This window comes from Acinonyx jubatus, chromosome A3 (genome assembly GCF_027475565.1).
Source record: "Acinonyx jubatus isolate Ajub_Pintada_27869175 chromosome A3, VMU_Ajub_asm_v1.0, whole genome shotgun sequence".
Classification (NCBI taxonomy): Eukaryota; Metazoa; Chordata; class Mammalia; order Carnivora; family Felidae; genus Acinonyx; species Acinonyx jubatus.
Window position 1 is genome coordinate 9,387,988 of NC_069388.1, and position 27,550 is coordinate 9,415,537.

At 42.2% G+C, this 27,550-nt stretch overlaps 1 long non-coding RNA gene across 1 annotated transcript in view; it reads right to left on the bottom strand.

The window, feature by feature from the left end:
* Positions 1–24,259: 24,259 nt before the first annotated feature.
* The window catches only part of LOC113595736 (uncharacterized), a 410,316-nt gene continuing 407,025 nt past the window's right edge, over positions 24,260–27,550 (bottom strand). The window contains exon 11 of the long non-coding RNA XR_008289039.1: positions 24,260–26,550. This is a non-coding gene — a long non-coding RNA (uncharacterized LOC113595736). The remainder of the gene's footprint in view (positions 26,551–27,550) is intronic.

A 27,550-nucleotide genomic window follows, 5' to 3' on the forward strand; every position in this document is an offset into this window, starting at 1 on the left:
AAGATGAGTTTCTAGATCTAACCTCAGAAGGCCAGGCCTACCTCTTTACCCATGGGTAAAAACTTCATGGAAGAGGAGAAAGAAGAGAGTACATCCATCCTGGGGGCTAGTTGGTCTACAATAGAGAAGGATAAAGTATAAGCCACGTTTATGAAGATCTTTACCTTAATTTTAATCAATTTAGATGTGGATATAATTGAAGGCATAGAAAAAGATTCTGGAAACACTATTCTAATACCATTTCTTCCAGGGAACAGTAACTCCCTATGGAGACAAGAAAGGAGGGAATAGATTTTTTATTTTCTATAAAATGGCAGAAATGACGTCTAGTATTTAAATCAACTGACTTGCCTAGAACAGCTGGGAACATAGTAGGTATTCAATAAAGTCTTGTGGGTTTCTTGATTCCCAACATTCCCATTTGTACTTTGGTAAATTTCGGGACTAAAGAATCATCATAAAGGTCAGGCAAGCCTCTTTCTGTTCTGGGTCAAATATAAGAGTCTCACGCTGGTGCTGCTGCTTCTGTTTCTCCTCATCCTCCTCCTCCTCCCCTCCTCCTCCCCTTCCTCCTCCTCCTTCTTCTTTTTAAATAATTATAGTATCAATAATATCACTTAATATTGTGAAGCAAGTGTTTTGTACTTGCCTGAGTAATACCCACTGTGTGCCTTGCTAAAATTACATGGTTCTTTCTGGATGGAAAACACTCTGTTTATAAAATGTCCTATTATCATGCTCGTGATGAATGAGCTGTGTTTATTTGTTTCTTTCCTGGCTGTCTTTAGGAGATGATCTAAGGTTAATGGTGGAAATGCTACCAAAATAAATGGTTCTGTGTAGTCAAATATTTCATCTGAGAACTCTGTTTCAGGAAACTTAGGAAGAAAACAAATGAGTACTTTTGGAGCATTTGAATTCATTCTTTAACTTCAGTGCTGCTAAGGTTTCCAAGATATGTTTAAAAGTGTATTTTCCAAGTTACCCACAAAGTCTACAATGCTTCCACCAACATGTCAATTAGGACATTATACATATTTTCTTCTGGAAAATCCTCAAAAGGATGTAGAAGATGATTTCTGATGTCTCTGTAAAATTGTCCATTTTCCACATGAAGTGGTTCCATAGAATCATAATCTTTCATGAGAGTGATATTCACCAGACCTGGCTTTAAAAATTTTCTTAAATTGACATCTTGTTCTGAAAATAAGCAGATGTAATATTTGCCACTAATCCTTACAAGTTTGGATGGCTTTGAAAAAAAGATGTGGTCTCGTGGGTAAAATATAGGACTTCAGTGTCATCGATTCTGATGCGGGTCAGACTTAGCGAAGAACCATTTGAGGCTTACATGGGGATTTCTCGCACTCTTGGTCAAAGTTCTACATAAATTGCTGCTCCTAAGTGATGTTGTCAAAGTGACGTCATCATCATTTCTTCCCCCCTGGGCTTTGCGATCCTTCCAAGAGGATCCTTCAGGTCCAGCCAAGTACAAAGGACTATTTCTCAGACATCTCGTTCCTGCAAGGATTTACATATTCAGAAATATTTGCAAATGCCAAAGTCATTTTTTTTTTTGTCTTTCAGACAATATTACTTTGGAGGTAAACAGAAGTTTAAACTTCAACAGTGGACTTAAAATGGCAGCTTACTAAGAGAAGGAGCCTATACTGTAAGAGATTTCTTTAAGATCAAGATTTTTTAGTTAAAAAAAATAAAAGGAAAGAAAAGAGAAGAGAAGAGAAGAGAAGAAAAAAGAAAAAGATTAATGTATACCAAATCCTGGCACGGCAAAGACAGTGAATTTTTCTTCCAAGTCCTTCTGGTGAACTCCAGCATAAGAGGTTATGCATCTGAGTCTTGTAAACATTATTGTCTTTTTCTAAACTTTGAATTATGATACCTTTAGGGGAGGGGTCCAAAAGTGACTTCAAGGGAAGGGAAAGACTCATCATCAAGTGAAATTCCAGTGGCAGAGTTTCCAGTGAAAGGGAATTACTGGCTCCTTCAAGGGCTATATTCTATTTTTCTTCCTTAATTTATTATTATTCATTTAATATAAAATGAATTTAATTGCTTTGCATAATCACAGGAGTAACTTTTGCTCTTCTGAGGGTGGAAAATTTAGGCAACAGAAAAGAGAGGAGACAATGTTTACAATTCCACCTGCCTGTGGATAAGCAAAATTAATTCAGGGTGTCACTTTGCAGATTTATATTTGTTTATTTAATAAAAGATTGATTGATTCATTGGTTTTCTGTGGCAGGTGCATTTCTAGGTGTTGGAGATAGAGGCAACTATAAGATGCTGTCTTCATGGAGCTTACATTCTAGAGACAAAGACAAGCAAACAAGTAAATACTTTGATATATGAAATCGAGGCAGGGAGTGATAAGTGCCATTAAAAAATAGCTCCTGGGGGTGGCTCAGTCAGTCAAGTGTCCAACTCTTGATTTCAGATCAGGTCATGATCTCGTGGTCTTGAGATCGAGCCCCACATTGGGCTCTGCACTGAACGTGGAGTCCACTTGAGATCCTCTTTCTCCCTCTCCCTCTGCCCCTCCTCCCAGCTCTTTCTCTCTCCCATTCTCTCTTTCTCTCTCTCTCAAAAAAAGTTCATAACATAGAAAATGATGGTACAGTGGTGGGAGAGCGATTTTCAGCTCGAAAGGACTCTTTTGAAGAGGGGACATTTGAATAGAAACCAGAATAGACGAAGCTCTTAGGCTGTGTCAAGAGCTAGGAAAAGCCACTCTGGCAGACAGCAAGTGAAAAGGCAGTAATAAGGAGATTGCAATGGCAGTTCAAGGAAAAGCAAGACAGCTAGTGTGGGGCACAGAGAGTAGGAAGGGATGGAGTTATGTGAGAGTCAGAGGCCAGTTCAGATTGGGTACCACAGGAAGTGGTCTGGATTTTATTCCAATCTGACTTGGATTTTTCCTAGGTTAGTTTGGTTGCTGTGTGAAGACTTCAGAGGAGCCGTAAAGGAAGCGGGAGGACTCGTTAGGGAATGTGTGCAATTGGCCACACAATGGGTACATATGTACGGATTGGGGTGGAAGCAATGGCCGCCATGACAAGTGGTCATTTGGTGGATTATTGTAGAGCTCTGGATGACAGGATTTGACGGTGCTTTGAATGTAGGGAAGGAGGTAAAGACATTCATCTATGAAGCTATTATGACATCACTTCTTTTACTGAACAGACTGTAGTCCAGCCAGCAATCGAGGTCTCCCTAAACTTCTTCCCGGCCAGATGGTAGTCAATAAACAGCCATCTCCGAGTTTATTTCTCCAATCTCCAGAAGAGAAAAACTCGGACTGTTTTTTATTTGGAAACACTGAAATGACATTCTCGTACCTATAACTACACATATCTGATCACTTCCAAAAGATGTTGCTGAAAACCGAATATTTGGATCAAAGAGTTATTCACCTTTAAAATTTGGCACACTACTCGACCCTCCGTTCTCCACTTTAAGGCAATCCTGTGACGTGAACACTCCGTTTCACGTTTTAGCAGCGGATGCAATTTGGGCTTGCCCATTCCACTACACAATGGTCTTTCTAGATAAAATGGTGCATTGGTACAGCAGGTAGAAAGAAGGACATTTTCTGAGTGACTGTGGAGAGAAGATGATCTTTGGCTTGGAAGCTTTCCCTCCTGCATAGGAAGCCAGGATTTCCTCACCACCTGACTTTGGGTCACTCTTGGCCACCAAGCTGCTGCTCAAAGCAAGCATCCTTGTGCAACACCAGTTTGCACAGTGGTCCTTGAGGTGGAATGAGCATCACAGAGGCAGCATCAGTTCCAGCTTAGAAGGACAGGAGGGAATTTTTTTTTTTTTGGGAAAATGGGACAAAGGGGTACTTGCAAAAACTCCTTTAAAATTTTTTTTTCATGTTTACTTATTTTTGAGAGAGAGAGAGACAGAGACAGAGTGTGAGTGGGGAAGGGGCAGAGAGAGAGGGAGAAGCAGAATCCGAAGCAGGCTCCAGGCTCCGAGCTGTCAGCACAGAGCCCGATGTGGGGCTTGAACTCACGAACCGCAAGATCATGACCTGAGCCGAAGCGAGACGCTGAACCCACCAAGCCACCCAGGCGCCCCACAAAAACTCCTTTTAAGTGGTTCTCCAGAATAACTAGTACAGCTAAAGAGAAAGAATGTATCAGATCTGCATCCAGATCTGAGCACTGGCCCTTACTAGCTCTGTGCTCTTGTCTAGGTGATTTCACTACTCTGGCCCTCACTCTCATTAGCTAAAAAATGAGACTTTGACTCCTACCTTGTGTGGTTAACCAATATAAGGGTGTTTGTCAAACAAGTTAAACTCAGGACATAGGACATACTTTTTGCCGCAACTGTTTACTGTGCACATGCTATGTGCCAACTTATGTACCCAGTGCTTGATATCTATTATCCGTGATCTCATATATTTCTCATGGTAACATCAGCGTGGATGATATTTTTATCTCATATTTCAGATGAGGAGAGTAAAAGTCACAGGGCTAACAAGCGGTAACTCTGGAGCATGAACTCCGGGTGTCTGATTGCAAAGAACCAACCTGTCCCAAGCACATTCTTGGTACTCAGTCTCAATTCTAGCCTTGATGGACTCTGGCAGGGGACATATTGGAGGCTTATCTTTCATCCGGAACTTGGTAGAAGTAGCCACAGAGAAAATTGCCTTTGTCCTTGATTTTACCTAACCGCACTATCTGCTTCCTGCTCAGATGTTCCTGGCTGATGGAACTCAAATTTAAAATGATCAGTTAGAGGTAACCATAAAGTCGTGGCAGGGGGTCTGTATCTGGTGGGAGATTTGAGATAATCCATTGGATCATGGTCAATGATTCAGAGATGTTTCCTCTTCTCCAGCCTTCCCACTTTGACTCACAGGAAAGGAATTTCAGGCCTTTCGGAAAAGCCAAGAGAACTTCTGCCCTCTCTTCCATCCCATATATGGAGGGAGCCACTTATCTGAATGGTGTGATTAGAGAAGCATGAGCCACTTCTGAGCTGGTCAGCCTGGACCTTGGAGGGTATAGTCTCTGTTATGTGGACACATCTTCTAAGTAGAAAGCAAACCTGGGATGCGTCCAGTCCAGACCGTGAGGCCTGCCCACCTCTGATCTCTTGGACTCACTTAGATGGGCAAGGTGCACGTCAGAACTAGGACTCGACCCTGACACTGGGTCACCGTGTGATTTGCACTTCACCATGACAATGCCATGGAAGTCCCACTTCAAAGCCCAAGAAACTCTCCCCGTATCATTTAATGAGGGTAGATTTAGTGGAAAGGAAAAGCAGATCCACCCTCGTCCTTTCCTTATTAATTTGGTTGCTTTGTCCAACATGCTTATTCTTTTTTATTACTAACCTCCATTGGCTCAGATCTGTCAGCTTTCTTTGGAAACAGGGGACAAGAGACATGACAGAGACATTCCAGGAAAGTACCTTTCCCAGGATTACAGACCTAGATGTGTGACCAGAGAGCTGGTCTTTGAGATCTATCCAGCAGTGAGAATTAAATAATACAAGTAGTATTCACAGAGACATCCAAAGAATATTCTAGAACAGAAGTCAGCAAATGATGTACCACGGGCCACATGTAGCCTGCGGCTACCTAGTTCTAGAGAATAATTTGTAGATTTGTCTGCTTGTTTCTAAAAACAAACAAACAGACCATGCATGGCTGGGTGAGGTTTTCTTCCTACTTAAAAAAAGAAAAAAAAAAAGATAGGTATTAGCATTACAGACAAGTTTAGAGGATATTAAGTCTTGGCTTACTCACGGGGGAGGGGGGCTCAGAGATACTGCAATCTGGCCTGAGTATAATAAACCCCTTTGTTACATTTAAATACCATCATACTATCTTATATACAGCAAAGCATCGGGATGTTTTATAGTAACAATGCGGCAGCACGAAAACCCCAGACAACTCTAAAAAGGCGCTAATTATTATTATTAGTGTTTTGCGCTAACAATAAATGTCAAACGGAACCCCGAAAACAAATAACTACCTGTCACCAAGTGAATGAAAGGCAATTTTAGTAAAGTGAATTAAAACCCCAAACATCACCAAGCCCAACCGGTGAGCAATGCCAAGGCAGCTTAGCAGATGCCTTGGTGAATGCCTTTTCTGGAGCTGCAGGGATAGGATGTCCTTGGGGCAGAGCACTGGGGACCAGTGCCAGCTCATTAGCACCCAGGGCACCTGGAAAGGGGAGGTGGGCCGGGCTGAGAGGAGGGGGCAAGAGCACGTTCAGGCCCTCCGTCCCCGCAGATGGAAATTGGAGACCATTAGGAAAGAGAGAATCTTTATTTATTGGCCGGGCTGCAGCCTGCTTGAGTGTTATCAGTGAAAAATTAAAGTTGGACAGCAGAGCTCAGATTTGTTTTCCTGACATATTTCCCTTAGATTTTTCAAAGTGCATTCTGGGTGTCTCCCAAAGACTATTTTTTAAAAATAAATCGCACATTTTATTTTTTCAAACTTCATTTATCTTTGATATCTGATTGACATATTCAGGACAGTCTAATCCTTTCTGCTGAAGTGAGCTATGACAGTAGCTGCTACAGCAATCAACATCACAGAGCCCTCCCCAGGAACAGGGCTGTGTCTTCCCTTCTGCCAGGAAGAAGAATCTGGCGGGTTCTCTCTAGATGGCCGTGCAGGTGGTGGGATCCGTCCCTTGGGTAGGCAGAGAGAAGAGGCTTAGAGGCTTGAATCGGCTCTGTCTAATTACTGCAGAATCATCAGAGAAACCGGGAGCCTCATGAAAGAAGCAAGAGGCTGCGGCTTGTCTCTCTAATTTTCTTACTTTGTTATAACCACTGGGGAAGTGGGAGATACTTAGCCTTGTTACCATGAGCAGCTTTGTTTATTCGATCTGGTCCAGGACTGACTTCTCTCTCTCTCTCTCTCTTCCTCTCCTGACCTTTTCTTTCTCTTTCTTTCTTCTCAGTGTTGGGATTGATAACACAGCCACCCAGTTGTTCTACACTCAAAGTTGAGTCATTCGGAGCAAAAGGCTTCCTCCCACCTTCCCTCTTGGCTGTCCTGCAACCCCTCTCTCAAATCTCGCGGTCACCGGATATGATTTCCTATGCAAACAAACGCATCCACATCTAAGTGCGTGCATGTACACAAACACTCTTTTTTCTTCTTTTCTACACAAACAGTAACATATCATACACACCGTTTTTCACCTTTTTTTTTTTTAATCCTAAAGTCTTTTATCGTGGAGATCATTCCAGATCAGCTAATAAAGAACTTGGTCTTTCAAAAAAACAAAAACAAATGTAATACGCTCCAGTATGTGGTCATAGCATAAATTATTCATTAAGTTTTCTGAACCTGGAGGCATTTAGGGAATTTCCCAACAACCCTGCACTAAATAACCTTCAGTACAAGTCATCCCCCACACGTGGGAGGGTGTCTGTGGAATAAATGCCTAGAAGGGGGCTGGCTGGGGCAAAGGGTCAGTGCATTTATAACTTTGATAAATATTGCCAAATTGTCCTCCATAGAGGTTGCAGAATTTGGATTGCCATCCGTCATAAATGAGAAGGCCTATTACCCACACTCTCACCCCCAGAGTTTGAGTCAGGTATTGAATATCTTGTCAGAGATAGAGATAGAGATAGAGATAGAGATAGAGATGATAGAGATAGAGATATAGAGATAGAGATATATAGATATAGAGATATAGAGATATAGAGATATAGATATAAATATATAGATATATAGATATAGATATAGATATATAGATATACATTTAGATATAGATTTAGATATAGATTTAGATATAGCTTTAGATATAGATATATCTATCCAGAGGAGGCATATCTGAGTTGGTGACATTCAAGCCAGGATGGGCTGAATAAGAAGAAACAAGGATGCAAAGAGCAGAGCAGAACAGCTCCTTTCCATCTTGAATACAGTAGCCCCCCCATCTGTGGGGGATACGTTCTAAGACCATCATGGATGCCTGAAACCATGGATAGGACCAAACTCTATACATACTAGGTTTTCTCCTACGCCTACCTGCCTATGATAAAGTTTAATTTGTAAATCAAGCGCGGTAAGGGCTTAACATCAATAACTAATAATTATAAAATAGAACGATATGCTGTAATAAAAGTTATGTGAATATGGCCTCTCTCTTTGTCTCTCAAAATATCTTATTGTACGGTACTCACCCTTCCTGTGATGCCGGGAGACAGTACAAAGCCTACATGATGAGATGAAGTGAGGATGCATGACAGAGGCATTGTGACGTAGTGTCAGGCTACTGTTGAACTTCTTTTCTCTTTTTTTTAATGTTTATTTATGAGAGAGAGAGAGAGAGAGAGAGAGAGAGAGAGAGAGAGTGAGCGAGCAGGAGACACAATTTGAAGCAGGCTCCAGGCTCCGAGCTGTCAGCACAGAGCCCAACGCAGGGCACAAACCCATGAACCATGAGATCATGACCTGAGCCGAAGTCAGACACTTAACTGACTGAGCCACCCAGATGGCCCGCCACTGTTGAACTTCTGATGCTTGGTGGGCCAAATACGGTCTCTGTCCCAACTACTCAGCTTTGCTGTTTTAGGGCCAAAGCACCCATAGAAAATATGTAAACCAAAGGGGAGTGGCTGTGTTTCGGTAAAACTTTATTTATGGACCCTGAAATTTAAACTTTTTACAATTTTATGTATCATGATGTATTATTCTTGTTTTTTAAGTCAAACATGAAAAATATAAACAGTATTCTTAGCTCATGGGTTGAACGAAAGCTGATGGTGGGCTAGATTGGCCCACAGGCCGTGGTTGCTGGACCCGCGCCCTCGTCGGAAAGCACATGATATAACTGCTTCACCAATAGTAGGTACTGATTCACCACTGAGAAGAGAAAAGAGGCAAGGGGAGGGATGAGAGGAAGAGACAGGAAGGAGAAACAAAGAAAGAAAAAGATGCAAATTGCATGAACTTCTAGCTTCGACTTAGATAACTCTTGGTACAGCTCATCAAGATAACAATTTTCTTATTGTTTATTTATGCTTATTTACGTATTTTGAGAAAGAGGGAGAGTGAGTGGGGTAGAGGCAGAGAGCGGGGGAGGGCAGAGGGAGAATCTCAAGCAGGCTCCATGCGGTCAGCACAGAACCGGACGCGCAGCTCGAACTCACGAACTGTGAGATCATGAGCTGAGCTGAAATCAAGTCAGGCGCTTAGCCAGCTGAGCCACCCAGGCGCCCCTCATCAAGATAACAATTTGACAGTATGTATACAACGCATTAATAATGTGCCTCACTTTTCTTAGCAAAAATCCACTTTGAGATGTATCCAGAGCAAACGGGCAAATAAACACCCCAAAGTATATATGCCAGGATGTTCGTATACTTTTATTTACAATAAAACAATTCGCACCCCTAACCATGCAGTGAATAGCAGATTGGTTAGATAATATTACCAGGGAAAATCGTGCATCTTTTAAAAATGATTAGGTAAATGTCTACTTAGCGACACGTAAAGGCACTGATGATATATGAAGGGCAAAATGTAGGTCACAAAATATCAGATTTCATGCGAGCCCACTTTTGCAATACACATAGTTACGTGCCTAAACACTCAAGAAAGCACCAGAAAGCTGCGTAACAAAATATTTATATTGGTGGCTCCTGGAAGAAAAGATTAAGGGGTTTATGCATTTTTCTATATTTGCTAAAATTTATATTATTAGAAGATGTTGCTTTTATCAGCGCAAAAAAATGTAGGTTGTAAAAATAGAATAAACAAAGACAATTTGGGAGGATCTCAGCTTTGTGCCTTGTGTAAAAGATTGTGTCTAAAAATATCTTGAAAATACAACTCCCTTCAGATTCTTAGAGTGTCTGGACGCTCTTGAGCGTCCAGTGTCTCCTGAGCTACATATTGAATCTGTGTTTTCTTCTTGTTGGATGGTTACATCCATAACCTCCCTCCCAGCCTGCCTCAGTAACCTGCCATCTGTCTTCTCCCTGACCTGTTGAGGACTCACAAAAACATTAGTTCTCTCAAAAGCGTGGCACTTGGGAGCAACATAGAGGGAGACATGGAATTTTTATTGCTTTTCTTCTGTTTTCCTTTCTCCGGGTCCTCCTTTTTCTCTCTGCCTCTGCCCCAGTGGGGCCAGTGCACGTATTATTTCCTCCCACACTCAGCCCCCAGAGCCACGCTCTCAACTGTGACAGTGACGGCAGCCATCCTGGTTGTGATTTATCTTCACAAGTTGCCAAATCGCTCTTGGTAGCGTGTCTGTGCTTGGTGAATAATGAGAAAGACCTACCATCCATCTAAGGACAAAACAATGTGAGCAGTTACATTTAAATTTAGCTATTTCTGCCTCTCCCCCCCCCCCCCCATCTCAGCTTATTTCTTCTTTTCTGATCGAAAAAGGCCCAGTTAAGGGCCTTTGTGGTAAATACCCAAATAATTGTGTCACAAAGGGGGAGGATCATTTTTCACCAGGGTCAACGATCGCTGTGGATGAGCTGCTATCCTGAAGTTGCAAACTCTGCTCCAAGTCTGGTCTCTTAATAGCAATTGCTCTGGACCTTCAGAGGGGACTCATTTCAATGCCTGCCTATTAACTACTGAAGCTCAGGTTATTGTACCAGTTAATACCGTTTGTAAATTGCAAGAAGACACAACTTCTACGTAAGGCAACACCGGGGAGTTGGATATGTCTCCCTGACAAACAATCAGGAAAGGATGAAACACATAAATATAATCTCCACCTGATGTGACAGCACTGAGGTTTGGGGAGAGGGAGCTCTGGGGACAAGCAGACCTGAGTTTGAATCCCTGCTCAGACACTTATTGTCTAGCTGTTTGACTCTGAGCAAATTATGTATTCTCTGCACCTGCTCCCTCATCTACAAAATGGATTATTCACACCTATTGGAGGGATTTTAGGAAGGTATGGCAGATTGTGTTTTCTGAAGACGGCAGTGAAACGATCTCCCGTGCCGTGATTTCTAGAACATACCCACTGTCTTATCCAGAAGTAGAGTCTAATTTTCCTTCCCTTGAGTCTGGGCAGATTTCCGACTCACTTGTGACCAACGGAATGCGGCAGGAATGAATCCGTATGCCTTTTGAGTATGGGTCATAAAAGTTTGCAGTTTCTGCATCGCACTTGGCATTCACACCTGGACTCTGAGTAAGAAGTCCAAATACCCTGAGTCTGCCATGCCATGAGGAAGCCCATGCAGCCCCGTGGAGAAGCCACGTGTGGTTGTTACCATCCATAAACCCAGCTGAAGTCCCGGCCAGCAACCAGCATTGACCATCAGCCATGGGCGACAAGACACCCAGATAATTTCAGCTCCTAACCACCAGTCACCCCTAGTGTTCCAGCCTTCCTAGTGGATTCCCTAGGCACTGTGAGACAGAGACTAGTCCCCCCTTGTGCCCTATCCAGCTGCCTCACCCACACTGTCTGAGAGCATAGGAGAATGGTTGTGTTAGGCCACCAAATCTGGGGTGATTCGCTCTGTAGCAAGGGTAACAGGAAAACCAAATCCTATACGGCAGGGAGTACATAGTAGGGCTCTTAATGAAAGGCAATTCTAGTCACTGACATCATTTTCTTCTCTAAATTAAACGTTGGGTATGACAGGAGGGGGTAAAATAGCGCTAAGGGACCTCCACCTCTAGGAGATGGAAGGGAGTAAATGCGTTCAGCTTTCACTCACTCACGCACCCACGCGAGTGACAGCTGGAGGTTTACGAGATAGCGAAGTGCCAGGCATGTGGCTGGGTGCGGGGCGATGCCAACAAAGAGGCACCTGGACTCTCCCCACGAGGCGTCCAGTGGGGCAGACAGATCAGCAAGTGAAGAAATGAGTAAGAAAAGGGCAATTCTGTGAAGAAGCCACCTAGGATCATGGGTTAGGGGGTGGGGAAACGACCAGAAGCTTTGACTAGCCACCGGGAGCGCTTGAGAGCTGGTGCGCGTACCAAGTGTCAAGGAAGCTCAAGAAAACTGCCGATTCCCGTGCCTCGTGTGTTTGCAAGTTCTGCTTCCCTGGGGCTCATGCAGTGGTCTCTCTGCCACCGTTCTGTCGAGGGTTGCACAGGACTAAAAGCTCTTTGAGGCCGGGGCCCCCACCCCTGCTTGGTCACGGCCATGCCCTGCAGCCCAGGGCAGATTTTGTCCCAGGGCAGACATTCATTTCAACAGTTTCAAATGTACTTTTGAACACTTGTCAAGAATCTTCAGAAATTCCATATGAAGAAATACAGGGACACTGTGTCACATATAAAGCCTATGTGCTTATAACGTGTATTCGATACGTAAAGTATTTAATTTAGGGACTACGTAGGTAACATTAACTCCTTGAATTTGGACTCCTTGAACAGAATCCCTTGAATTTTATAACGGACACATTTTTGTGCCAGTTAAAAATATTAATTTGTCATTACATAATAACAAAGGCATAAAATCTCCTACAAAGTATGGTGTCACAGATACAAATGAAATTCCATTTAGCACCTTCCTCTCCATGATGCCTCCCCCTTAGTGTGGTAACCTCTGCATCACTTTGCTTTCTCTTGGGATTTTCTGAAGATTTTCGTGCACATGTCTGTGCCCACGGAACGTACAAAATACTGTTTTGTGCTTTTAGAACCTTGTGGTGGTTAAAAAAGGCCTCCTTTGCTTAAGTCCTGTTTCTGCAACTTGCTTCTTTTCCCTCTCAAAAATATGTCTCGAGGACTTGTACATGTGGGCCCACAGGGATCCTTCTTATTCTTTTCAAAAAACTTTTTTCAATTTATTTCTTTATTTTGAGAGAGAGGGAGGGCACAAGCAAGGAAGAGGCAGAGAGAAGCAGAGACAGAATCCCAAGCAGACTCCATGCCATCAGCACAGAGCCCAACGTGGGGCTCAAACTCACGGAACAGTGAGATCATGACCCGAGCCGAAATGAAGAGTCGGACGTTTGACTGACTACACCACCCAAGTGCCCTGTTCTTACTGGTTTTAAAACCACTGCACCCCATTTTCTCCTTCATACTTTACGTAGCCATCGCTTTCTGATGGACATACGGGTTTCTTCCAGTCACTGTACTTCCCCCGAGGAATGCGACTTACATCCTTACACAGGTGCCCCTGTGCCTTGTGTGAAGGTTTCTCTAGGCTCCAAGCAGAGGAGCGAATGGCTTCGTCAAGATCATAGGTAATTTCATGTTAAAGCAACATCAGTATTCTATCCAGTGCCTGAAAGAGCATTCATTTCTCCATACTTTGCCATCTGTTAATTTTTTTTAATCAAAATATTGAATGAATGGATGATCAGCATCACAGAAAAATCTGAAACGTCTCGTATGTGTTACTCATGGTCCTTGTCCTGGGCAAGCGCGTCCCTTTTCTCCAGTAGCCTGGGGGACGGTGGCGGGGGTGGTGGGGGGGAGGACAAACAGAACCCTTGCCTCATGGATAGAAATATTTCAGAGAGCCAGAGGAACATTCCAAAAAGTAGAAATACTGGTATGGGGGCTGCTGAACTGCACGGCTAAGAGCAGGGGAGCAGCTGGAGGGGAGGCACGGTGCAGAAAATCATGACACAGAAACAGAATTGTTTCCTAATAAAAAATCTCTCAAAGTTGTCCACGAGGCCCTGTCAGCAGGTCTTCAAGCAGCACGGCTTATTTTAAATTTTATTTAAATCAACAAATTGTACACGCTTGAACACGGAAACAGAATACAAGGAAAACACAAGCTGCCCTAACAGAGCAACGTCTAATAAACATTATGCTACTCAGAGATATTTGCTGTTTAATCACCCCATGAAAGGATGCATTCAGCCAAAAGATGTCAGATAGCATCTTGCTAAAGGCAACGGTGCCAGCTTTCCTGGCTTCTGAGTTCATGAAGCTAATTTTTTTCTCTCTTCTCCCCATTTGCCTCTTGCTTTTTTATTTTTTTTTTTTAACGCCAAGATCTGAGAGGCTCTATCTCTTGGCCATTCAGAGGATAAAACATTTGTGCTTTGAGGAAGAAGAATAATATCCATTTATTCCATAGTTTCTTTTAAAAAAAATTTTTTTTAAAGTAATCTCTACACCCGGCATGGGACTCGAACTCATGACCCCAAGATCAAGAGTCTTACGATCTACCGACTGAGCCAACCAGGCACACCTACTGAATAGTTTCTTTGTCAGGACTGGCTATGTGCTTTGTGGGGCCCAGTGCAAGGGAAAATGCGGTGCCCCTTGATCAAAAATTTCAAAATAGTGACAACAGAGCATTAAAACCAAGCGTGGGGCCTTTCTGAGTGTGGGTCCAGTACAGCTGCCCGGGTTATGCACCCAGGAAGCCAGCCTTGATTGGTGGCCTTCTGGGGTAAGATATCGTTTCTTAGCAGCAGAGTCCTCCCCTGCTTCTCTGCTCCAAGAAAAGGCAACATGACTGGATCAATGAAACCCCATGAGTTTGACAGTGGTTGGCCCCTGAAGGTTTTCGAAGGATGGACCAGCTAACTGCTAAGCTGTTGCTGGCTGTTATGCAAGCTGAGAGCTAGGTTACTAGGGGAAATAGAAAATATTTGAAAGGCAGCACTGGGAATTACATAGGCCAGAAGAAAAGGCCAGGAAGACTAGAAAACATGGTCCCCTGAGTAGAACTTTGAGCAAAGAAAGATTTGAAGAGAGATTTTTAAAATGACGTTTCAGTACATGGTATGTTGATGTGATTCCTTCTTTTCCTTAAAAATGCTTCAGCAAAAGCTACTTAGTCACTAAAGCAATCAGGAAGAATATGATAAGATGCCATGTATGGTCTTGAGGAGGGTGAAAGGGGAGATCTGAGGCCACTCACTAGAGTATCACTTTATGTGAGTCCCACATAAATGATTTATTTCTCTCGACAAAGCTATAATAACTTCATTACATAACTTCATGTGCTCATTTCCTATGAAGTGGCTGATTTTCTGAAAAATACTGATTTACAGGATTTCTTGGTAAGGAAACTTGTCCTGTGTCACATGAGTTACAAATATGTTTCCCATTTGCCTTAGTTTTGTTTTGGGCATCTTTCTCCCCATGCAAATTCTTTATAAATATTTGTATTAGTTTGCTAGGGCTGACGTAACAAATTAACCACAACTGGGTGGCTTCAAACAACAAAATTTATTCCCTTACAGTCTGGAGGGTAGAAGTTCCAAATCAAGATGGTGGCAGGGTCATGCTCTCTCCATTGGCTCTTGGGAAAATCCTCCCTTCTTCTTCCAGCTTCTGATGGTTACCAGCAATCCTTGGCGAACGTTGGTGAGGTAGCATCTCCAATGCCTGACTTTGCCTTCACACAGCCTTCTTCCTTGAGCATCTGTGCATCCAAATTTCCCTCTTCTTGCGAGGACACTAGTCATTGAGTTAGGGCCCATCTTAATCTCTCACAACCTCACCTCGATGTGATTACATTGGCCAAGAGCAAGAGATTTTTCATTCTGTGGCGAAAAATTCTTCCATATTTTCTAGGACATAACAGGTTCCACTTAGTAAGTTACATTTAAATGCTTGAACATCTAGTGTAAGTTTTAATGGAGTGAGGTAGGATTCCTTTTGTTTGTTTGTTTTCAAATAGCTATTCAGATGTCTTCGCATCACCTATTGAATAATCAACCTTTTCCAAAATGAAGTTAGTGTCGCTCTTTTACGTCATAAATTTCCATAGCTATTTGTGCCTATTTTCTAACTTTATTCTGTTGCATTGATGTGTTTTTTTCTGCACCAGAACCATGGTTTCGTCACTGTAGTGTTAGAATATGTTGCTGAATTTCCCCGACACTTTTTATTTATACACTTTTTACTGAACTTTACAATTAGATCTTCTAGCTCAAAAAAAAGTGATAGCATTTCTACTGAAGCCATGTTAAATATATAGGTTTGCTTGTGAAAATGAAAATCATGCCAATATCCATTTTTTAAAAGTCTTCCTCTAAGTCCCTTAGAAACAATTTAAAGTCATTTTCTTCAAAGTCTGTCCCACTGCTTTTTAAGTTTAATGCTAGAAGGGATTATCTATCAAGAAAGGATATTGACTTCTATCAAAGGCCTTTCAGCATCTATGGTGACACATTTTTCTTTTGATCTATTAATACAGGTTTTCCTAATACTGAATTGTTCCTGAATGTTAAGAAGTCAGGAATTGAATTCTTCCTACACTTACTAGCTTTGTCTCCTTGTGAAAATTCCTCCGTCTTACAGAGACAGTTTTCCGTAAACTGGAAATAGTTGTAGTGCTGTCATTTTTGTCTGCTCAGATTTCTTCTCCTTCGTGAAACCAAAAAGGGTTCATCTTCCTTTGGGAAGTCAGCCTTCCCCACTCTCAGTGCATGTGGCACGAGAGAGGCTGACTCCTTCACCAAGCCCAGGGGTGGGCACTTAACCCAGGCACTTCCCCCACCCCAGTGACATGGATTTGTTTAAGGATAACACAAGCCGGGCCAACGGGAGTAGCTCTGGCCTTTTTCTGGAACTTACAGCTTTTGCTGAGCTTCTAGAGTATGAACATGTTCATGGCTGTCTTGTCAACACTTGGGAGAGGGCTTAAGAAACAGAGGAAGTAAAAGCTGAGAACAAATGAGAGGGTGACAGCAAGAGATTTGATGAAATGCCTTGAACACTCAGAACTATCACTCCTGTTTATCGCCTGAGTTTTTACTCAAACAAGAAGGGGAAGGAGGAGGAAGAGGGGGAGGTGGTGGGGAGGAGGACGAGAGAAGAAGAGGAGGAGAGGGGAGGAGAGGAAGAGGAGGACGAATAATAATAATAATAATAATAATAATAATAATAATAATTAATACCATAACAATAACTAACATTTACTGAGCTCTTACTATGCACCAGATACTGTTGTGAGCACTTTTCAGGCATTGACTTTTTAAAAAAGTCTTCAAAATAATACAGTGAGGAGCATGTTCTTAGTATTCCATTTTCAGATGAGAAAACAGAGGTCCGAAGAGTAGTAGTGACTTGTTCCATGTCACAGGGCTAGTAAGAACAGTGCTGGTATTTAAACCCAGGCTGTCTTGTTGCAGCATCTAAATACAGTCTCTGAATTATGATGGTTTGACTAACAATTTTTCGACCTTACAATGGTGCGAAAGCGATACGCATTCAGCAGAAACCAGTTTTGGGAGTCTGAATTTGGACCTTTCCCTGGGCTAGCGGTATGTGAGCTGATCCTCTCCTGTGAGACTGGGCAGTGACAGCTCCCCATCAGCCCCATGGTCCCCGGAGTCAACAACCGATACACCGACAGCCATTCTGCACCCATTCACCATTCTGTCTTTCACTTTCGGTACAGTATTCAGGACATCAAGTGAGACAGTCAACACTTGATTATCAAATAGGCTTTGTGTTAGATGATTTTGCCCAACTGGAGGCTAATGTATGTGTTGCGAGCACATTCAAGGCAGGCTAGGCAGAGCTGAGATGGATGGCAGGTTAAGTGTAGTAAATGCACATTGGCCTGACTACATTTTGAACTTCCGATGGGTTTATCAGGAGGTCACCCCATCAGAAGTTGAGGAAGATCTATACTTGTGCTAATAAAAGAGGTTTCTGCTCCAAGTCTGTTTGAGAAGTGTTTCTGTCATCTGCAACAATAACAATGTAATTTTAATTCCATCATCATGATACTTACTTTGAAAAGTTGTTGAGAGCCTTATGGGATTTTGGCTATGTCACCTCACTTGGTTAGTGCCTGGCACAGAACATGTGTCCCAATATTAGATGCTGCTGCTGCACTTTGTCATGGGGTCTCACTGCCCGATCTTCTCAGAGAAGCATAGAGGAGTAAAGACTAGCCTTTTGGAAACCACTTATATTAGTCTTCTTGCCTGGGTTTACAGAAATTGCTGGAAATGCTAACCCACATTCTTAGAGGGGCCAGGTTCAGGATTTCTGATTTTTAGTACTACTGATGTCTTGGGACAAGTAAGACTTGTTTGTGGGGCTATGTTGTACATTGTAGGATGTTTAATAGCATCCCTGGCCTCTACCCACTAGATGTCAGTAGTACCCCCCAGAGCCCTATGGGACAATCAAAAATATTTCCAGATGCCGCCAAATGTCCCCCCAAAGGGTGAAGTTGCCCCCAGTTGGAAATTACTGATGTAAATGAATGAGGCCTATACTTAGAGTCTGTGAGCCATGGTGCCTGGTTCACACAGAAGATGTTGCTTCTTCTAAAAGGGGGGGGGGGTGTCTCTACTCACCTCCAGCTGATTGTTGCTAAGGAAGAATATGGACCCATTCCTGTCAGATTGTCAGATCACCCAAATTTTCTAGTTTTGAAATTTGCTAGTCTCTATATATATATACACACACACACACACACACACACACACACACACACACGTAAATAAATAAAAATATACAAATATATTTTATATAAAAATAAATAAAAATTATGTATATACCATATAGAAAATAAAACTTATATATAATAAATAAAAATTATATATATTACATATATATAATTTTTTAAAGATTTTTAAATATTTCTCTACAGGGTTTTCATTTTTCTTATTAGAGAATGATATTAGAAATCAAGAGCTGGATACTTGAAAGACACAAATTACCAACAATGGCATAAAAAGAACTAGAAATTCAAAATAACCCTAAATGTATTTAAAAAAACTTGATTTTATAATTACAGCTCTTCTCATAAAGTCAATCCCAGGCCCAGATGGTTTCACTCATAAATTCCATAAGCTATTTTGAGAATAAATACTACTAATATTATACACGCTCAGAAAACAGAGAACATTTGCTACCTCATTTTTTGAGGACATCAATAACATAATGCCAAGAGCAGACAGAGGTACAACACGAGAAAATAACTGCAAATGAATACCTCACGAACACAAGCACAAACGTTCTTAACTGGTACTTGTAAATAGAATCCACTGTTAGATGTAAAAGAAGTAGAACATCATGACCAAGGAGCACTTAATCCCAGAAAAGCAAAGTTGGTTTACTATTTGAAAACTGATAGGATTCACCATGTAACCGAATAAAGGGGGAAAATACCGCCAGCAGAACAGATGCAGAAATAGTATTTGACTAAAATCAATACGAGTGCATGATAAACATTTCCAGCAAAATATCAGTAGGAAGAACTTTCTCCACCTGAAAAGGGTACCAAGAACAACCGAAAACTTCCACCGTTCGTGCCAAGTGGCGAAGGGCTGAAAACTTTCCCCCCAAGATTAAGAATAAAGCAATGAGGTCTGTTCTACCAGTTCTGTCCTAGTTGTCCTGGAGTCTTGGTGCAATAAGTCAAAGAAAAGTAATAAAAGCCTTTCCTAGGAAGGACAATTTTGAACTGTCTTTATTTGTAGACGGTATAATCATGAACAGAGAAAATCCTAAGAACTTTACAAAAAAGCTACTAGAACTAATTGATGAATTTATCAATGTCACAGGCAACAAGGTTGATATTCAAAAACAGTTGCATTTCTAGATACGATCAACGCAGAATTGGTAAATGATATTTAAAAGTATGATTTACAATAGCATCACAACCTATGAAATATGTAGGAGTATATTTAAAATAATATTTGCAAGAACTGTATGCTGCAAATACAAAATATTGCAGAGAATATTTAAAAAAAGACCTAAATACATGGAAAGGCACACAGGATCATGGATTAGATGATTCAATATTGTTAAGATGTTAGTTCTCCCTAAAATGGCCCACAGAGTCGATGCAATCCCATTCACAATCTCACCAGGCTTTTGTAGAAATTGATAAACTGATTTAAAAATCTATATGGAAATATCAGAACAGCCTAAATAACCTAGAATAGCCAAAATAATTTTGAAAATGAAGAACAGGGGTGCTTGGGTGGCTCAGTCGGTTAAGCATCCGGCTCTTGGCTCGGGCTCAGGTCATGATCTCACGGTTTGTGAGATCGAGCCCCACATCGGGCTCTGCGCTGACAGCATGCAGCCTGCTTAGGATTCTCTCTCCCTCTCTCTCTGCCCCTCCCTGGTGCTCGCTCTCTCACTCTCTCTCTCTCTCTCTCTCACACACACACACAAACACACACACAAAATAAACTTAAAAAAAAAAAAAGAAAATGAAGAACAAACTTGGAAGTCTTACACTATCTGCTTTGAGGACTGTGTGTACAAGTACTATGATCAAGACAGCATGGTATTCACATAAGAATACACATACAGATCAGATGGACTTAAATGCAATCCGAAACCACAACTCTATAGTGCTGCATCACAAGAATCACTAAAATACAGTGACTGACAACAATAAGTGTTGATAAGGATGTGGAACAATTGGAACTCCCAAATTTTAATGCCAGGAGTTTAAAATGGTGCAACCACTTTGAAGAACGTTTTGGCAATTTCCCATTAAATTTAGCTTAGTAGGTGATCCAGGACTCCTACTTCCAAGTATTTACCTAACAGGGAGGAACGTGTACGTCCATACAAAGATGTATATACAAATGCTCACAGCACCTTTACTTATGATCACCTACAAACTAGAAACAATCCTGCCGTCCATCCACAAATGAATGGATAAAAGCATAGCAGTATATCCACGTAACGAACAAATCCATACCACTCAGGATTAAAAAGGAAGAAACTTATTAGACACGGATAGATCTCAAAAACATTATGCTAAGTGAAAAAGTCAGAACAAAAAAAAAAAATACATGCTGAATGATTCCATGAAGTTAATTTCCACAACAGATAAAAGTACAGTGACAGAAAGCAGTTCAGTGTTTGCCTAGCGTTGTGGAAAGAGCTCAGAGTAAAGGGAATTAATTATAAAGAGGCACCAGGAATTTCTTGGTGGCTCCAAGTGTTCTATGCCTTTGCTGTTGCGGAGACATATACGTTCTTGAAAACTCATAAAACTGTACACTTAAAATGGGTACATTTTACTGTATATGTATTATGTCCCAGTAAAGTTGATGTAGAGGGAGAAGGTGCTTCGGAGAGAAGCCAACTTGCTCCGATTTTCTCTGTGTTTTCTCTTGGCACATTATATTTTTAGCTGCTTGAAGAAAATGACCAAGAAAAAGATGTTCCATTAGGATACAACCATATTCAAGAGAATATATAGAACTTGAGGGATGCCTACCCAAGAATATACCAATATGGCACTAAAAGCAAGGGTCGGCTATGATGTCACAAAGGGTCTATTTATTTAAATATAATGTATTGTAAGTTGGCTAACATACAGTGTATAGAGTGTGCTCTTGGTTTGGGGAGGGGTAGATTCCCGTGATTCATCACTTTCGTACAACACCCAGTGCTCATCCCAACAAGTGCCCTCCTCAAAGCCCATCACCCATTTTCCCCTATCCTCTGCCCCTCCCCCCATCAACCCTCAGTTTGTTCTCTGCATCTAAGAGTCTCTTATGGTTTGCCTCCCTCTCTGTTTGAAACTATTTTTTCCCTTTCCCTTCCCCCATGGTCTTCTGCTAAGTTTCTCAAGTTCTACATACAATTGACTACTAGGAATTTACCCAAAGGATACAGGAGTGCTGATGCACAGGGGCACATGCACCACAATGTTTATAGCAGCATTTTCAACAATAGCCAAATTATGGAAAGAGCCCAGATGTCCATCAACTGATGAAAGGATAAAGAAGATGTGGTTAATATATACGATGGGATACTACTTGGCGGTGAGAAAGAATGAAATCTTGCCATTTACAACAATGTGGGTGAAACTGGAGGGTATTATGCTGAGCGAAATAAGTTAGTCGGAGAAAGACAGTATGTCTATTTACTGCAGAGGTCACAAAATCTCTCCCTATGGGCTACAGGTAGGTCCGTGGAAGCCCAGATTGGGTGCCCCTTTTGCTCTTTAGAATCTAAATTTTAAAAAAAGATCATTGCCAACATTCTAATACTGGGAGATTTACACAAAACTCTGCATTTTGGATTTAGCTGGTACAGTTGAGCCCACGTTCTTTCACGGCACATTGAGCTGAGCTGACTACTTACATTGAGACCCGTGTGCTCCAACATACTGCTGCCCAGGGCCCCATGAGGTGGCATGCCTTATTTGTGTCACCAGATAGACCATGGAGCATGCGAATTTGTGCCCCATAAAATCTTCTTGGTGCCATGCTTGGCCTGACACTCAATAAATGCCGGTGAACGATGTGGCCAGATTCTTGGCTGTCAACACCAATGGAAAGGCCTCAAGTTGGCTCAGGGACTTGGGGCCTTGGTCACATAGTCCTCAAGTCTTCAGAAATGGGAGCAAAACCAGTGACATCGTCTTCATCGTCCTGTTCCCTGCTTCTGTTTCCTTTCTTGTTCTTTTCACTTTGGTCATAATTTGTTTTGCTCTCCCTCCCTTCCTCTACCTCTCTACACCCCCTGCTTCTTTCTTTTTCCACTTTTTTGCACAACTGGGATTATAGCATTTAAGAAACAAAAATAAGAATGTTTAAAATTAGATTTAAAGAATTTATAACGGGAAAACTAAAGATCCAACAGACTCGGCTAAAAAGAGGAGATAAACAGGCATAAGTCATTATCCCATGTGGGTTTGTGTTTCCAGGAAAGTAGATACTTTCATGGTGACTAAGTTTTACTGTAACATTACTGTCCTAGGTTTCTTTGAAACCCGCTGAAATGCCAGGTAGAATTTTGTGGGGTGTGCACTTTCCTTCATAGACTAGCCTTTGTTTTTTGCAGATTCCCAAAATATTCATGACCCCAAAGATACAGAAAACACCTCTTTAGCTATTGCTCTCCTGTCTCTGTAGGACAATAATCACTGGGACTAATTTCAGAGTCCCTAATAACATGACGTGTGGAATTTACACTCAACACTAGGAAAACATCGAGAAAATTGCCTACGTGTGTGGAGCAGACTGTATAACTGCATGCCTTTGGTGAAACAAATCGGTGAGGGCTTTGTACATACCTCAGGTTTATCAATGGCATTTTAATTAATGTATACTGAGGAAATAATCAAGAATGTGTTGAAAGATCTAGCCACAAGAATGTTCATTACTGCATTACTTATAACAATGAAAAACTGAAACCATTTATACGTTCAGCAACAATAGACCGTCTAAAAGAGGATAGTGTGTCAACCCAATGGTATACTGTGGCACCTTTAAAAATGGTGTTGAAAAATATGAGTGATGAGCAAAAAATATCATCCTGTACCAGGAGTCTGCAAACTATGGCCGTGGGACAGATCCTGCCCCATCACTCGTTTTTGTGAATGATTTGGTTGGAACATGGCCACACCCTTTCATTTTCTTACCGTTGATGGCTGGTTTTATAGAAGAGGCTTGCCAGCCTCTCTTTTATATCATTAAGTGAGAAAATAGTGCTATTTCACAGAGAGAAGGAGGGAGGGAGGGAAGAAGGAAGAGAATAGTCAAAATACACTGAAACGGTAAACAGTAGCTAGCATCGCAGGTAATTGGTGGTTTTATCCCTTTGCTTTTCAGTATTCTTCAAAATTTATATACTATTACTTTTGCCATCGCATACAAACGCACTTTTTTTTTCTTTTACATTGAAAGAACACCATTTAAAACCCCCACTCCATTTTCTCCAGCCTCCCATCCTTGCCCTGTGGTTACAACGGCAGCAGAAGAGTCCAGTTACTTTGTTGAGTGACTGTGAGGCTACCGATCGCCCTGTAACCAGGTCCTGTTCAGTATTCTACCTGGGAGGATATAAGCAACAGGAGAAGGAGGAACAGGGCACCAGTGCTTGGAGAAAATTAAGATCTGCAGACGTGACATTTCCTAGAAATCAGCCTGTCTTGGGTTCTCCCGTAATTATTCACCATTTTGTTTACAAATGGGAAATAGCATTCTCCTGTTCGGTGTCTTCCAAGAGACTGAAGTTAATTTGAAATCATCCTCCAGCAAAAGCACCAGTAAAAGCATCTGGAACGCCCTGATGCCATCCCCTCTGGCTACTGACACGACATTATTGATACACAAATCAAAGCTGACTGCTCTGGTAACATTGAGTCCCCTGGCAGCAAGAGCTTACAACAGAGAAGGTGTTCTTTCTTAAGACAGGGCCAACTTAATACAAGATCTCATTGTAACAGCCTCAGTTGAGGACATTAAAGGGATCCCAAACAGAAATGTTCAATCTCCTTCCGTTGTTTTCTCTTAGATAGAAAGGGCCCAGCGCCCCCCCCCCCCAAATATCATAAATAAATAAAAGAAGAAGAAATTCAAACTATGCAAAGAACAGACTCATGAGACGTAAGGGAGGCTACAAACGTAATGTGATTTGAAGCCTGTCACAAGATTTCACCTGGCAGAGGCTGTGCTGGGAAACTTACGCCTGCCTGAAGTTTTCACCATTAGAGACATTTCGTTGAGACACGGTGTGTTTTAAAAGTCTCTGCTCAAATATAGAATTATTGAACTTCTGGATTTAAAAGGTCCTTAGAGGTCATAAATCCATTCCTGAACTGACATGTGAATCCTCTCCCCAGCATCCCTGCTAAGACATTACCCAGCCTTGGAAAGAACTTCTCCCAAGACAGGGAACTCATTACTTAAAAAAAAAAAAAAAACAGCAGGTACTTCATTTTGAGTGGGCTTTAATTATGTCAAAGTCTTCCTCATGGTGAACTGAAATCTGCTTCTCTGTATTTTTTTTTAAGTTTATTTATCTTTTGAGATAGACAGAGACAGCGTGAGAAGGGCAGGGGCAGAGAAAGAGAGAGGGAGAGAGAGAATCCCAAGGAGGCTCCACACCATTAGCATAGAGCCTGATGCGGGGCTTGGACCCATGAAACTGTGAGATCGTGAGTTGAGCCGAAACCCAGAGTCAGACACTTAATGGACTGAGCCACCCACATGCCCCTCCTCTGTAATTTTTTATTCTTTGAGCATTAGTGCTGCTTCATTCACTCAAACAAATATTTAATATACATCCTTTCAGACATGGTCAACATAGTGGCATGCCAGATAATCAAGGTTTTCTCATCTCACAGGGCTTATGTTCAGTGACGAAGACAGCTAACACGCGAATAAACCAATAAATAGGCAGGATAGCTTCAGACACGGTCAAGACAAAGTAAAGCAATAATGACCAGAGAAATGTGGGGCGAAGCTACTTTGGATGGAGAGTATTGTGGGTGGAATTGTGTCCCCCTTGAAATGATATTAAGGTCCTAATATAAAGTCCTGGTACCTATGGCTATGATCTTATTTGGAATATGGCGTTTGTGGACGTAATCAAGCTAAAAGGATGTTCTTACAGGGATGTGACTGGCGTCCTCATAAAAAGAGAAGAGATATTTGCTGAGAGGGGACAATGTGAAGGATGTCAACCACTGAAGCTATGAGAAAGATATGGAATAGATCCTCCCTTAGAGCTTTCAGACAGAGCATGGCCCTGCCAACCCTTTGACTTTGAACTTCTTGTTTCCAGAACTGTGAGAGTTTTAAGCCATCCAGTGTGTGGTACTTTGTTGTGGCCACCCTAGGAAATAAGTACGGGGGGCCGGGGGGCCTCACCAAGAGGCAACATTTTGAGCTGATGAGCCAGCTTTAATCAGGAAGAAGGCTCTTCTAAGCACAGGAGCCAGGAAAAGCAAAATCCCTGATGTTGGAACGAGCTTGGACTATTCCAGAAACAAGGCCAACGGGACAAGAGCACTGAACAAACCTCGGCAGGTAGGCTGGTGCCAGATGATGGCAGCAGAGGTTCCCAGCCTTCTGTAGGCAAAAATGCAGATGCCCAGGCCCCCATCCCAGGTATTGGCCCATGATGGGTCCGAGCATCAATATTTTTAAAAGCTCTCCAAGTGATTCTGAGAACCAGATCACCAAGTGATTCTGAGAACTTATATAGAGCTTCGTAGGCCTGGTGGGTAGTTGGGAATGTATTCTTTAAGCAATAGGGAAGCTACTGGGTATCTTAGTTCATGTGGAAGCTCTGCTCCTTCGCAGCCTGCCCTCTCCAGTATTTGAAAGCAGCCATTGTATGCTGCTCCCAGCATCCCCCACTCCTTCCCCCTGTCTTCTCTTCTGAATATCACCAGTCCCTAGTATGGTTTGATAAATATCTACTGCAGACCTAGCAGGAAGCCATGAAAGTAGAACACAGGTATGCTTTAACACGAAGCACCCACTTGTCTGTTAGATTAGCTAGTTCAGTGACCCCTGGCATTTTCTTCTGTCCCAGGACGCTTACATTCCCACCTGTCTTCCATATGCAATGTCAACCCTGGAACAGATTTGAACACCTGCCCCCTTCCCCAGCAGAGCCTCGGTTCTGCTTTCCTCCCAGGGGAGAATAACAGAATGGACCGGTACCGAAGAGACCCAAATGCTCAAGACATTTTGAGGTGGAGAAGACAAGAGTCGCCATGATTCATTCAGCAAATTTTGAGGCTGTCTCATAAGCCTTACCTGTTGAGGCGAGATCTCGTTCTGATTAGCAGGGAGTGTCAGCCACTGCTGTTGCTGGGGATGGGGACTGCTAAGGCAGATGGACGTGGCAGAGTCACTGCAGACACACTTCCTCACGTTCTGTGGGTTGAGAAGCAAATTGTCCAAGTGATGTCATTCACACAGTGAAAGGTTTTAAACCTCCACACTGCAATTTAGCCCGAAGGTATTTGTGGAAACCCCTTTTCAAGCCTACATGTAAGACCACGTTCAGACTGTATGCTTCTTCATGCTTGGTCCTTTCCAGAAATGGGCAAGAATGCTCAATGAACACACTTAGCAGCTAGCTCACCAGGCAACAAATACCAAAAGACCAGAGCAACAAATTGCAAAATTGTGAGAAGATGCACTGGCTGCCTGTCTCTTCACCCTGTCTTCTGTGGACCTTTCTTCTGTGAGAGTCCTTGACCATTCATTGCCCATGTCCATGACAGAACGGACTCCAGACAGAAGTGATGTGCTTATTAGAGGAGCGCATACTATCTAAGCAGGGTAGTCATTGGTATGGCTCAGCCACCTGTTTACAGCCTGAGTCTATTCTGATTGAGTGGCATCTTGAGGTAAATACATGTAATGTTACTACTTTTTTCTCAGGGCTCATACAGAGCCCTAATATAGCAATGGAATAGCTGTTTTAAGACTCACATTCTTGGAGGACAATTATTGGGTTGCCTTCCAGGCTTGTCGTGATCACTGTCCTGGTTACCACCCTACTCTGACCCACACTGCTGGACTCACGGGAACCCCTTTATGCAATGACTTTGGCCTCACCCCCATCCGAGCCACATTGATGGGTTCAGGAGCCAGGGCTGCTCAAAGTCCTATCTCTAAGAACTAGGTTTGGACCCAAAAGAAATTAAGTCTCTCTGTCTCTCTTATTTGGTCTCACTCTGTTTTTTTTTTTTCTTCCCCTCTCTCTCTCTTTCTCTTTCTCTCTTTGTAATGTGAAAACTTGTGCAGCAGCCTCCATATTGTCTGGTCTAGAAATTGGGAAGCTGAACATGGCCGCCTGCAATAAAAGAAAAGAATCTATCTGATGCCATTAAGCTGTCTATAATTTACTCCAAATTATACTGAACCA